This window comes from Hemibagrus wyckioides, linkage group LG27 (genome assembly GCF_019097595.1).
Source record: "Hemibagrus wyckioides isolate EC202008001 linkage group LG27, SWU_Hwy_1.0, whole genome shotgun sequence".
Classification (NCBI taxonomy): Eukaryota; Metazoa; Chordata; class Actinopteri; order Siluriformes; family Bagridae; genus Hemibagrus; species Hemibagrus wyckioides.
Window position 1 is genome coordinate 5,004,957 of NC_080736.1, and position 15,044 is coordinate 5,020,000.

General features: G+C 39.3%; 1 protein-coding gene across 6 annotated transcripts in view; it reads left to right on the top strand.

Moving 5' to 3' along the window:
* fto (FTO alpha-ketoglutarate dependent dioxygenase) overlaps window positions 1–15,044 on the top strand; it is a 175,232-nt gene that overhangs the window by 56,201 nt on the left and 103,987 nt on the right. The window contains exons 10-11 of one of the 6 annotated variants that reach the window (XR_009203813.1): window positions 441–525; window positions 1,154–1,476. The exons of the other annotated variants lie outside the window; for them this stretch is intronic. The gene's annotated coding sequence lies outside the window, so the exon portion shown is untranslated. Of the gene's footprint in view, window positions 1–440; window positions 526–1,153; window positions 1,477–15,044 lie in introns of those variants that run through there. 6 annotated transcript variants of the gene reach the window in all.

The following is a 15,044-nucleotide window of genomic DNA, read 5'->3' on the forward strand; positions in this document are numbered from 1 at the left end:
TATGACATTTATTCTTTAAATAAATCCAGTGGGATTTTTTTATATTATTGTTTTTATTTTTTTTTTCCATTTTATATTATACATTTTTTAATATTCTGTTTTATAGTTTTATAGCTAATTATATCAAACTGAAATGGTTCCTAGGTTGAAGCTATGAAATTGTACTTTTAAAAAAATTCACATTACATAATTGATTTTTAAAAAATATAAATAATATAATGTCAATATAAATGAATAAATAAATAAATAAAAACATTATATATTGTATAAATTATAAAATTAGTAAATAAATTATTTACCCTGCTATAAAGTATAATTATAAGATTTAGCAGCACTTTTTTTTTTCACTTGAGATCTCTAGAGATTTTCTTTTTCTTTGTCGGTGGAAACACTTTAAACTGATTTAAACTTGTTTAAACTAAATTTTCCTTGTTTCACAGGTAAAATAGACTGCACTAGGACACCTATAAATGCTCATCCTGACCGTTAAGCCTAGGTGTTATAATACATATCCGAAGTACCCAGGTAAAATCTTGCGTTTTTAGATCAATATTTGAAGAACCTAGTAGTTTGTTATTTTATGCATGAAATCAGCTGAAATTCTTATCAGACGAAGGTCAGGTCCTTAGAAACATGTTTATGTTATGGAATTTTGTGTTACTACTGCAGCTGAAAATTTACCGAGTAGGCCATTTCTTTTCAGTCTCACTATTACTATACTTTGTTGTGTCGCTATTTTAAAATTAATATGTACAAAAATTGAGATATTTTAAACTTACAAGTTTCTCAGTATCTATTAGTCTGAGTGTATACTTAACCTTGCATTTAACCTTGACCCCAGGTAGAGTACTGAGCTGAACTTAGATCGGCATTAATATTGCCTGAACACCTAAATGACTAGATTGTTGGGAATAAACTTTTAAACTTTTCAAAGATTTTCCACACAACTTTTCATGGTACAAGGGTATAAACAAGGGTATTAGTCTTGTAGTATTTTGTTTTGATATTTCACTAATTTCATAAATAGATGACTATTCCATTTAAAATCAAATTGTTTAGCAATAATATTTTGTTTTAGATCTTGAAACGTAAATCCTTTATGTACATTTTTCTTGATCTTACTCACCATTTAGTATATTTTTTTTTATCCTAGCGTTAGTCCTGCACAATGGCAGCGTCCGCTGTTTTATAGCGGATCAGACGATCCGCATGATTTGGCACAGGTTCTACGCCGGATGGCCTTCCTGACGCAACCCTTCCATTTTTTAAGCGGCACTGAGAGTTAATACTTCAGGGGCTGGGGTGGCACCCTGCCTGGGAATTGAACCCGGGCCGCGGCAATGAGAGCACGGGATCCTGCCACTGGACCGCCAGGAGGCCTTACTCACCATTTAGTATAAAATTATTAATCTAAAGTACTAGGAAAAGTAATTTTTAGTTTATTATTGGGTTGGAAAATCGCTTAATATGTACAAAGTGAATCAGATAAAATGACATTAAAGATACCTTTATTTTTAAAGAAAGATAAATGAATGCAATCATGTTTAAGGAGGCTAAACAGGGATTGGGATTCTATGCTTTAACTCTGTTTTACTTAGGAAATAACTGCTTTCATTCATTCATTCATTCATTCATTCATTCATTCATTCATCTATTCAGAGCCTGTACTAAGAACACTTTGTGGGAAGTGAGGCAGAAATGCATCCTGGACTTCCTGCGTAGGATACCAGGCATCACAGGGCACCACCCATTATTCATTCATTCATCCATCCATTCATCCATCCATCCATTTATTCATTCATTTATCCATCCATCCATCCATCCATCCATATATACCAGGAATACTTGGAGTGAAGTGAGGCAGAAATACATCCTGGACTTCCTGGATAGGATACCGGGCCATCACAGGGCACCACACATTATTTATTCATTCATCCATCCATCCATCCATCCATCCATCCTTCCATCCATCCATCCATCCATCCATCCATCCATCCATCCATCCATTCAGATCCTATACCAGGAACACTTGAAGTGAAGTGAAACGTAAATACATACTGGACTTCCTGGAAGGGATACCGGGTCATCACAGGGCACCACACATCACTGATTCATTCATTCATTAATTCGTTCGTTCATTCATTCATTCATTCATTCATTAATCTATTAATTAATTAATCCATTCATTCATTCAGAGCCTGGGTTTGAAGTGAAGCAGAAATACATCCTGGATTTCCTGGATGGTATACTGGACCACACACACACACACAATCATTCATTCACAATTTATAGTCACTATACCATTTATTGCAGTCTTTGTGGGAGGTGGAAGGAAAGCAGAGAACCTGCAGCAGAACATCACGCCGTTAAACTCCACACACTAATCCACAAGCTCAGAGAGAACCGGAGAACCGTCCTGCTCTTTATATTTTCATACAGCGTTTCCTGTCTGCAGTTTCCTATCGAAAACACATGATGCTGAAAGACGTTTGGTGCTGGTCTGAATGAAAAGTTATTACAGTGTTTAATAATATGATATAAATAAGCATGTAAAGATTCATCTGATGTTAAAGTCTGTAGTTACTGTTAATGGTATATTTAAATGTGAGTTGTTTAAAACTGTAGCATAAATAAGGAATGAGGTTTTATTGAGGAATAAAATCAAACCTCATTTCTCCAGGTGTGTGAGGGAATCTGGTCCACTTTGTTTTTACTTCTGCTGGAAGTCTGTAATGATGGCGAGATCAGAGTCAGTAGGGGGCACTGTTGCATCACCACAGTACACAAATGGCCTCGTTGCATCTCTCTCTCTCTCTCTCTCTCTCTCTCTCTTTGAGCAGTAATCACATCTAATGTGCTGCTGGGGCTAAGGAGAGGCACTCGGGCCAGCCATGCAGTACACTCTGTGTGTGTGTGTGTGTGTGTGTGTGGATTCTAGGTAGGATATAGAGGTGAGACAGACTGAGATGTAAAGAGAAGTGCTGCTGAGAGCAGCTCGTTTTCCTTGTGTCCAGAAATGCAGGTTAAGAGCTGCTGCTATCCTCTGGATGGTCTCTCTCTCTCACACACACACACACACACACACACACACACACACATACACTCACACTCACACACACACACACACACACACTAAGAGTGTATGGAGGAATCTGATCTGACGCTTCCTTTGAACACACGTGTAAATCTTCCTTTCCTTGTCCATAGGCAGCAGAGCTTCCTCTGTATGTAGCACGAACAAACGATATACTAGTTTGCATTTTATTCGATATTAGACATCATAATTTGCATTTTATTTATTTATTTATTATATTTTTTTACAGCAGTAAATGCTATAAAGTATTTGAAACACAGAAATAATGAAACTTTATGTCTTAGGCTGCAATGATTTTCAGTGTAGATTATTAGAATATGAATATCTGAATGTTATATTTATTACTTTATATATATATATATACTTTATTATTATTATTTATTTTTGTTTTTGTAGTTTTTTTAAGCATTTGATTAAATCATTTTTTCTTAACTTTTAACTCCATATTTATTTATTTATTTATTTATTTTATTTATTTATTTTTTTAATTGTTTTTTTTTTGCACAACAACAGTTCTATTTTTGACTTTAATTAATTAATAAATAATATTTCTTGAATTTGCACAACACAGAGAGAGCATTTTTTATTTTTTTTTATAGCATTTTATAGTTTATAGTGTACACACAAATAATAATAAAGATAAATAATAATAAATCCATAAGGCCCGACGTCCGGCGCTGTACAGCCGGAGAGTTGGTGCTTACAGGATTTATGTTTATTTATTCATTTCTAATAGACACTGATGACATTTTAAGAGTGACACTTAAAAAAAAAAAAAAAAAAGAAAAAAGGAGAGGCCCCTGTTTTTATCCGTAGATTCGGAGCAGGGACAGATAGGAGGGTCAGCGCAGCTTTGTATTTGAAAGTGAAGGGTGTCAGTGGTTACCCGTATTCCTGATAGTTTATTAGAAGCCTTTCTCTCCCGTGGGCTTTTCTCGCTTTTCTTCCTCCCGTCTTGTCTCTCGCGCCCACTCGCTCACTCGCTCTTCAATCTGTTGTGATGCAAATTCTCGACCCGTCTATTTGAATGACATCCTGATAAAGCGGATCTCTCTCTCTCTCTCTCTCTCTCTCTCTCTCTCTCGCTGATATGCTGCTTAATATATATATATATATGTATATAGAAATGTATAAAAATATGAATAGATAAATAAACAGAAGATTGGGTGAAAAGGCAGATTCAGGGTCTGAGAAAAGATGTTCAGCTGTGTTCTGAGCATCGCAGCCAAAAGACCTGGAGATGCTATCAGGCCTCAGGTACCTGTGAGTGTGTGTGTGTGTGTGGATAAAGGACATTGGCGGTAGTTTCGCAGGGACACCTCGTCCCCCGTCCCGAGCGAGTCCTCAGCGGGCGTCCCTTCTCCCCGAAGACCTGCTATCATCCCTATCGTACATCACTGACATTTATTTAAAGCTCCAACAATGCGAAGCTCTTCCCCTGCTTGACAGGCCGCAGATAGTCAGCCTTATGCAGAATATTTTAAATACCGGCGTGGCATTTTTTATCTTCTCCTTTCTTCTGTGGGGTGCTGAAAGGAGGAGAGACAAGACTGCAAAATCAGACAGGCCTTTCTGGCTTTCTATGTGTGTGTGTGTGTGTGTGTTATGCTGATGAGATGCTTGGCAGAAATGGGACTGTTATAGCTATGTTAAGCTACACGACTACACCGGGCCTAATTTCTACATTTCGGCTTCGCTCGTTACCGCTTAAACCTGTACAGAGATATTCTTCTCTCTCCTTCTGACTTCTTCTTTTTATTGAATTGAGGAAAATGAGTTGAAATGAAACATTTTTTGTATTTTTAGCTCTGGAAATAAATGACGCGAAGTCGAGCTGGATATCGGAGAGTTTGTGAAAGACTCGCGAACTGTTACAGATATTAAAATATTTGAGCACTTCTTATATATTTGCTTTATCTTATTAATTTTTTTATTAAATAAATAAATCATTATATAAATAAATAAGTTCTTGTGCACTTCCTATTTATTTATTTATTTGCTTTTTTTTTTTTTTTTTTTACATTTTGTGTAATTATTTTTATTTAATTTAATATTTTTCCCTGTATTTTGAAGTTCATATTTAGCCTTTAACATACACGCTCAATTAACATCATTTCGTTTTATTCATCGATTTCTAATCAAATTGTTTTATTAGCAGATAAATTGACGTAAACGTAAAAGCTCGTAATCCTGATAGTCATCGTCCGTTCCGTTCCTCGGAAGCAGCTTGGAAACGCTTGTAGAATTTTATAGATGGTCAATCTGACAATCTGAAGAAACATTTCCTGAACTACGTGGAGGTAGTGGTTTAAATAAAAATAACTGAATAAACTATAATTCTATAAAATAAAATAAATAAATAAATTATAATTCCATATTCAGTCTGGAATATTTGATTGTGCATGGAATGATGGAGGGATGATTTCTTTTTTGTGGAGGCTGTATTCCTACTATAGACTTTATTTATTTATTTATTTATTTATTTATTTATTTATTTATTTATTTATTTATTTATTTATTTATTTATTTATTTATTCAAACATTTAATCTAAGCATCCAGGTCAGTCTGGGTTATATTCTGTGGTGCTTTAGTGGTGTTGATCCTGTGTGTGTGTGTGTGTGTGTGTGATTGAACAGTAACTGGACAGTCTTTTAGCCGAGAGAAGACAATTCAAGAGGTCGCCATCGATACCTGATTAGGTTATTGACCTACCTGTGTGTGTGTGTATGTGTGTGTGTGTGAGGAGGAGGCTGGCAGACAGAGGAACAGAGCAAGAGACAGGGGGAGAAACAGGGAGAGAAGGAGGGAGAGGGTCAATGTAAATGTTATTGCAGTGTGAGCTCATTTGATCAAAGCCTCTGAAAGGTTAAGTGAATCCAATCTGGTTTAGTGTGTCTGAGAGAGGAGGCTGTGTGTGTGTGTGTGTGTGTGTTTGCTCATGGGGGGGTGGGGGTGGGAGCGAGGTGAACAGAGAAGGGATTATCATATTGCCAATGAAATAGCGGCTCTGGTGTGGAGCGCCTCTCTCCCTCTCTAATGCATTTAGACAGCAATTGGCCTTAATAACCTTTATTGACTTCAGCAGGTCAGAGCCAAGGATCTAATTATTAAAGTGTATCAATTTCATCGGAGTTTAGTGCTCCGGCGTTCATATAATTATTTTAAGGTCGACCGAGGCAATTAATCTCCATTCACTTATTTGATGGCTTTGTAAAACATTAGGAATGTTTTGCGTTTCTGCGGTGCATATTCATCACGGGGAAAAAAAAGAATTTTATTTATTTTTTTATTATACACAGCTTTTATTTACACACAACATCGTCCTTTCGTTTTTGGAGTTGGAGTGCGGCTTAGCGTGTTCTACACATCGTGCGCAATCGTGAACCGACTCTCAGTCATGGGGTGATGTAAATCCTTGCACATGTAATGTACTGCTATTTTTTGAGATACAGTGTTATCGTTTCTTTATAGTTTATTGGTGGGTGTGAGAGTGTGAGACTGGATGCCTGGGAGGACGTTAGGTGTGGACCTGATGAATGTAAAGAGAAGGAATAATAATAATGGGGCAGTGCTGGAAGTTTTTTCTTTTTTTCCTTCCATTCTTTTTCCTTCCTTCCTTCCTTCCTTCCTTCCTTCCTTCGTTGCTTCCATCCATCTGTCCATCCATCCAAACATCTGTCCATCCATACATCCATACATCCATACATCTGTCCATACATCTGGCCATCTATCCATCCATCCATACATCTATACATTCATACATACATAATTTATTCATTTGTTTATTCACTCAGTCAATTCTTCCTATCTTACTTTCTAACGTTCCTTCCTTCCTTCCTTCCTTCCTTCCTTCCATTCCTTCCTTCTTTCCTCCCTTCATATCTTCCTAACCTGCTTTCTTTTCTTCCGTTCTTTCATAATTCATTCATGCAGTCATTTATCCCTTCCTTCCTTCCTTCCTTCCTTCCTTCATACATTCCTTTCTTTCGTCTGTCTGTCCGTCATTCCATCCATCCATCCATTCATCCATCACTCCTTTGGTCATTCACTCATTCATTTCTTCCTTCCTTCCTTTGGTTTATGTGTAACAGCCAGAACTACTGTTACAGGAAATTAACATCTCCTGACCAATCAAATTCATCAGTTCACCTGGACTCTGGTTTTTAATGTACATCATAAACTAAATTAAGAGGAAAACGATTATCTAAGTTTCTCTCTCTCTCTCTCTCTCTCTCTCTCTCTCTGTTATCCCTCCTACCTTCCTGAGCAGTATGAATTGATTGTTTAACCACCATTTAATTCTAAGAATGGAGGAAAAAAAAAGGAAAAGTGTGTTATTATTCTGTTATAATGAGAGCACTGATATGGGACAATAATGCATTTTACATTACGGGGCACCTCATACAGAAGAATGGGCCGAAAAAGAAAGGAGAAGAAAGCAGAGTGGAAGTGTGTGTGTGTGTGTGTGTGTGTGTGTGTGTGTAGTGTGCAGTATAATATGCGGCTAAAAGTTATTCGCCATTCCCTTTGAAGTGTGCATTGAACAGGGTAAGCTGAATTTCAGCCAGGCCTGATAGTGTTCAGGGTAAACACTTAAAACCCTTTAGAGAATTTCACGCCCTGATTCGCCAATAGCAGTGTGTTTGTGCTGCACTGTATGTACTGTGTGTGTGTGTGTGTGTGTGTGTGTGTGTGTGTGAGAGAGAGAGAGAGTGAGAGAGTAAGTGAGTGAGTGTTTTAACTGGAAGGGTGTAGCTGTAAGCTTTGTACCTGCATACAGAGGGACTGGGTAGTCATTATGTGTGTGTGTGTGTGTCTGTCTGTCTGTGGGTATGTGGACGATATCTACAACATCAGAGGAAGAACTGATGGATATTCAATGCTTCTTTAATGCTTTTGGAACCCTCAGGGCCTGTGAAGCAACACACACACACACAATCTTACAGTGAATTCTTGATTTCTTTGATATTTAATACAAGTATCGCTATACAAGGTGAATCATTTCAAAAGAAGGAGAAATTGATGGAGAGATGAAAGGCAGAGAAGACAAAAAAAGTAAGTAAGGAAGGAAGGAAGGAAGGAAGGAATAACTGAATCAGTGACATTGGCTGTAGAGAGGATTCCTTACTGATGGTTTCCGAGGATTTTTTGCTTGATGCTGTAGATCGTGGTCGTTCTTTTCCTGTGTTCGTTGAAGAAGTACGCCATTTTATTTTTCCTTCTAGGACACAATTGAACACGTTACATCATCTGCCTAATCAGCCTTTACCACACAGAGAATCATGAGGTCTATCACCTCGGTTTATTTAGTTGGTTAGACGGTTGTGCAACTGAAGTTCTTCCATCTGTGGGTCTCTGAGATAATTGGTTAGAGATAGCGCAGATGGCTCAGCAGGAATTACAGATCAGGCTGATAAATTTGTCTCTCTATCTCTATTGCATGAACCGTTCTTAACCTCTAATTCTTGCCAGTTTTGCTCATGCATGCACAAAAATCAGGCATTGTCTTCACTTTACTTGATTCTTTCTAGGTGAAATGACTCCATTCAAACTACAGCTTTCTTTTTCTAGTCTGGAATTTTTTCATTTAATCCCGTTTTCTGTGTGGTGGTTTTAATGGAATCACAAAGGATTCTGAACAAAAGTGAGAGATTAAGACAACACACCTTACCGAACACCAACACTACCACCCAACTACATGCCTACCAACCAAATCTACCAATCATCAACCCTACCAAACAGCCAACCAATCAACCAACTAACTATCTGCCCTACCAACCAACCAATCAACTAACTAACTTAGCAGTCAACAAACCTACCAACCACCCAACCATCATCCAACCAACCAACTAACTCTACCAGTCACCAACACTACCAACCAGCTCTACCAATCACCTACCCAAACAACCAAATCTATCAACCAAACAGAAATCTACAACCATCTACCCTACCCTACCTACAACCCTCTACACTACCCTACCTACAACCATTTACCCTATCCTACTGACAACCATCTACCCTACCCTACCAACAACCATATACCCTACCCTACCAACAGCCATCTACCCTACCCTACCTACAACCATCTACCCTACCCTACCTACAACCATCTACCCAACCCTACCCTACCAACAACCATCTACACTACCCGACCTAGAACAGTCAACCCTACCCGGCCGACAACCATCTACCCTACCCTACCAAAAACCATCTACTCTGATCTACCTACAACCATCTACCCTACCCTACCCACAACCATCTACACTCCCCTAACTACAAACATCTACACTCCCCTACCTACAACCATCTACCCTACCCTACCTACAACCAAACATCCAACCAACCCCCTCACCAAATACCTAACTAACCCCTGATGAAGAAAATAAAAGTAGCTTATTTACAGTTAAAAGAAATTTTCCAAACACTAACCCTTTCACCCGCCAAACACCCTGTCCCCCGAAATTTAGTGATTTTTCTTCTTTTTGGATCTAGTTAATTTCCCATAATGAGCATGACTTAACCTCTAAAACGTTTGCCTAAATTTAAATACATATAGTTTTCTTTTCTGTAAATACAGAGACTAAATTCAGTCTGTATAATTTAAGATCATGTATTTATATTTGTATATTCATGTCTTAATTCAGGCAGGAATTTAAAATAGTCTAGCGTTGTGTGCCAGCGGTCTTACTTGCAGGGCTAATTTGGTCTGACCAGGGAAGTGCGTCGGTTCGACTGGGTCAGGATGCCTGCAGCAAAAGACAAAAACAGTGTGCTTGTAAACAGAGTGAGAAATCCAAGACAACAAGTAGACCTGAGATTAGACAAAATATGAAGAAGTCTGTATGGGAGGTCTGGGGGATCGTGTGACTCACAGCATCGTCTCCATCCAAGATTTCCTCCATCCATTGTATCATTCCTTATTTAATATGTAAAGATAGTAGAACTGCAGTACATCTTCATCAGTTTCCTTTCCATTATCCACCTCCAAACTTATGACACAACAACTCTGTGATCTGAACTGAACTATTCCCAACTAAACACACAATTCAAACACTCATTCAATATACACCCATGTCTATAGCACCACCCATGTTAAAACTGTTCACATGCTGTTTTTTTGCACACTCACTCAATTGCTGTTTTCTTCTTCTTCTTCTTCTTCTTCTTCTTCTTCTTCTTCTTCTTCTTCTTCTTCTTCTCCTTCTTCTTCTTCTTCTTCTTCTTCTTCTTCTTCTTCTTCTTTCGGCTTTACCCTCCTGGGGTTGCCACAGCAAATCATCTCTCTCCACCTATCCCTATCTCCTGCAATCTTAACACTTGCACGCACTAGCTTCATATCCTCATTTATTACATCCGTATACCTCCTCTTTGCCTCCTGCCTGGCAGCTCCATGTCCAACATTCTCCTACCAATATACTCACTCTCCCTCCTCTGAACATGTCCAAACCATCTTAATCTGGCCTTCCTAACTTTGTCCCCCAGACGTCTAACATGATGTACTTGTTGTTATGTAAGTGTATATATGTTTACAAAAACCCTCTTTGTTCACAATCCTCTTATTTTTGCACATTGTACTGTATAATATACGGAATGTATATTGGTTGCCGCCATTTTATGCATCTGTTTTGTATTGTCTGTTTGCACCGTCCTGGTTTGCACCCGATGCACTTTATGAAGCTAGGACAACTTACTTTAAGTCCTTTAGCTCTGTGTTGTTTTCTGTAGCACCAGGGTCCTGGAGAAACGTTGTTTCATCTCACTGCTGCAGCTATATATAATTGAAAGGACAATAAAAGCATCTTGACTTGATTTGAGATTTAAGTAAGCACTTTTTAATGACTCTGAAATGTCCACTTAAACATAATCAAGTCCTGTAAATTTGGAGTGGGTGGTAAAATTGTGTTTCACCATTATAGCTGCTTTGTCTGGAGAGTTTAGTGTTATCAGATATGTCAGATCAGAGGATTTGGTTCGAAAGCCCACGTTCGAAAGGAATAGCGTGGTTAAACCAAACAACGTTTGTTTTGCATTAGTTTGCACAGAGCACAAAATTGAATGGGATTAATTGGAAAACGAAGTGCTTTACTCTGAATTGGAAACAGTTTCCTGAAAGTTGGAGCTGGACGGACTTGCTAACACGCGTAAGCTCCTGCCGTTTGATAATTGTCTTTGCCGCAGCGATCACCCAAGAAGACGCAGAAAAGCACACGAAGGAAAAGCAACAAAACGCGACGCTCAAAAGCACTCCACACAGCATGGCCGCCGATCTCCTGAGCTTTTTGGCTTTCCCCGGTGGTGAGGTCTGTGCTTATCCGCTCAGAGCCAAGTTTAATTTTCCTTTGAGCCAGCCGGCCAACACTAACTGTATTCTATCACGGCTGTTTTTTTCCCTAAATATCGCTTTGCAGCCACCGTAGAAGAAACTTTAATGTAATGAAAATACCTGAGGGTTTGGATAACCGGCGACTTTTTTTACAGGGTTAAGCATTACTTCAGGCAACGTAAACCAAGCTGGACTGCCGAACACGAAAAAGGGGAAGATTTTGGCCTTCGTCCTGCAACCAAAAGAGCTTTTGCTGGCAAGAAAGGCAGTGAGATCCTTATCTATGGATTCAATTCATCATCCAGATCCAGGAATAGATGGAAACGTTGTATGTGTGTGTATGCGAGTTGGTGAAAAGGACCAGGAAGGAGGATTGTGCAGTATGTGACAATGTTTCATAGAGCATATGCAGATGCAGTCTACGACGACGGTGAATAAATGGTTTAGCCATTTAAACCCATCTCCAGTGCGATCGATGACTCTCTATTTATTCTTCCCACCGTTTATTTTTTTCCCAGCCTGGAATTTAAAAAGAAGGGGGAGAAAAAAGGCAACAAGAAGACAACAGCGATTTTAGCTTCTGCCTCATTTAGCGCAAGGGAAAAGCATATGAACAGCTGTCGAAAACATGGAGGGGCCTTAACCCGACTCGCACAATACTTTCAAACGCTCGCCTCCATTGTCCCAGCCTTCTCTCCTCTTCAAACATGCTGCTGTGATGTTGCAGACACATTTTTCTAATGTTTTACACTTCATATAATCCCTTCTGTGGCACGTTGGTGTTGGGGGGCGTGCGGGGATTGATGGCTCTCAGAGTGCTCATGAGGTCAATTTGGCTGAAAGGGCAAGTACTCAATCATTGTGTGTGTGTGTGTGTTGGGGGGGTGGTCACAGGACACACACTCACACACACACACACACGCAAACAACCCGATCTTAAATGCACTTCTTCTCATTATCGAACTTGTTCCTGTAAACCAGCCATATGTACTCAAAGTGTTATTGACATCTTAATGGTGTTTATATCGTGAACGTCATTCTACCTTTCCACCCCAAAAAGCACACACAATTACACAGTATCATGCTACCACAGGCTGAAAAGGTGTCTCCAACATTTCCTGTATTTATTGTAGGATTTCCAATGGCTTGAGTCTTGCTTACACACTTATACACAATCACACAGGTCTGATCTTGCTGGAAGCAATTCTGGCACCGGGCGACTCGCTTCCTGAACAGTCCTGTGATGGAGTCGAAGTGATCTGTGAGCCGTCTGTCTAATGATGATGTCTATTCACCGCTGCTGGGATCACGGTGTCACATGGTGTACAGTAGTACAGATGCCCTTCTTTTTTTCCTTTTCCGAGATTTAAAGCAGTGGACGAGGAAGAAAGGTAAAAGAAGCGCCAAATGAGTCTGGCTCCGAGTCGCTCGAGACGTCTGCATTTTGTCAGCGATCGAGGCTGGAAAGAGGAATGCTGTAGTGAGTGTAGTGTTTAATGGAGGAGAATTGAAGGTAAAGCAGGAGGCCATTTTTAAATTGTAAAGTTTATTTTGTGATTTTAGTTGAGCAGAGTGGTACAGTTAAAAACAAACAACAACAACAAAAATTTATGTCATCCAGCATTTTGTTGATATTTCTGTCTCCAGTACAATAAATTCTGAATTTGTTTACCTTCTTTTTTGGGTGGGTGCTAAGTGGCAAACATTTACCCAACAACCAACCAACCGACTATCCAACCAACCAACAAACCAAACAACCAATTAACTGATGAACCAAACAACCAACCAGTAAAACTACCGCCCAATCAACTAACTTCAATTTAATTCACTTTTATTTGTATAGCGCTTTTTACAATGTACATTTTCTCAAAGGGATCTTCCCAGAAATATAAAAATATAGAATGAAAATTACAAAGTTTAAAATTAAGTTTTAAACCCTAAGGCAGTGGTGGTGTGGGAAAAACTCCCTGAGATGATATGAGGGAGAAACCTTGATAGGAACCAGACTCAAAAAGGAAGCCATATTCATTTGGGTGACACCAGAGAGTGTGATTATAAATCATGTCCTTACTACAGCTGTATACTGTCAATTAGAGTTGTACAACTAACCAATCAACCAACCAACCAAAGAATTAACCAGCCATCCAACCAACCAACCAACAAACCAACCAATTAACCAGCCATCCAACCAACTAACCAACCAACCAACCAATTAACTGATGAACCAAACAACCAACCAGCCGAACCTACCAACCAACCCGTCAACCAACCAACCAACCAATTAACCAGCCATCTAACCAACCAACTAATTAACCAACAATTCAACCACCCATCCAAAAACCCCATCAACCAAAATTTGGTATTTTTAAAAAATATTTAAAATAATTTTTGGCTTTTTGGATCTGGTTAATTTCCTAAAGTAGTTATGACTTAACCACCAAAACATTTGCTTCTGCCAGATGTAGCGAACAGGGACAGATTAGTCAAACACACTTCATTTCAACATTTCTTCCTCTTTTGCCTCAAATATTCTCCAAATCGCCCTCTGACTTTTGGAGGAAGCATCAAATTTTATTATTATCCCTATATTTATAAATATGGCTGTTATTTAACACCTCAGGTCCGATCCAGAGGATCTTCCTGTTCACTTGTTGCACTGTATAACACAGAGGGTGCGCCTCGATCAGCTCCCGAGTACATCATGATATTTATCAGGTTGTGTGTGTGTGTGTGTGTGTGTATGAGTGTGATTGTCTGCGTATGTGTTTACAGTCCTTCCTTTTTAGAGTGGTCTAAAATGGGTTTCCTTATACAAATATACACTTCCATCTCCTTAAGTCTCCTGTCCTCCAGGTCACCCCTCTCACAGCGTCCACCAGTTGAGGTCAGCTTGCCGTAAACACGCCCTCACCAGTAAGCTCAAGATTGCCCGGAGAAAGACGCGCTCCAGATCTCCTTTTGTTTAACTCGGCCATCTTCGTCCCGGGTTGAGTCGAGTTCACTCTGTGTATGTTTTTAACCCGAGGCGTCGTCGTGTTTAGTCTAAGCAGAGACCGTCTCCACCTAGCGACCTTTCGACCCGCCGCTCGTCACGCTGGGTCTCTTTTGTAGCTAAGAAAGGGTTAAGCCCAGTCTTTCTGACAGGTACTGCTTCAGAGAGATGCCCAAGTGTTGTCTCACGCATGAACGAGGGATAAGAAAGAGCGTGGGTGTTGTGCGACAAGCCGAGGTGAACCGACACTGAGAGCACTTTCGCATAGTTTCACCACCTGCCAATCACCTGGCGCTGAGTAAAAAGGACGGGAGAAGAAGAGCGCTTACCTGGACACACACACACACACACACACACCTTCAGCACTCGAGAATTCCAAGGTTAGAGTTCACATGTCATCACTATTTGAATGTCCTGTCCTATCCATCACATGATAAGATGTGCATACACAAATATCACCTGTCCTGGTGTTAAGTGAGGAAAAGAAGCTTTGAATATTATGGGATGGAAACCAAGATAAGAAGGAGATAAGTGTAATGGATGTGACAGCAAGTCTCTTTTTACCTCATGACAACAAATTTTATTTGCACACACACACACACACACACTGTCCTTCTTTAAATAGTTAGGAACG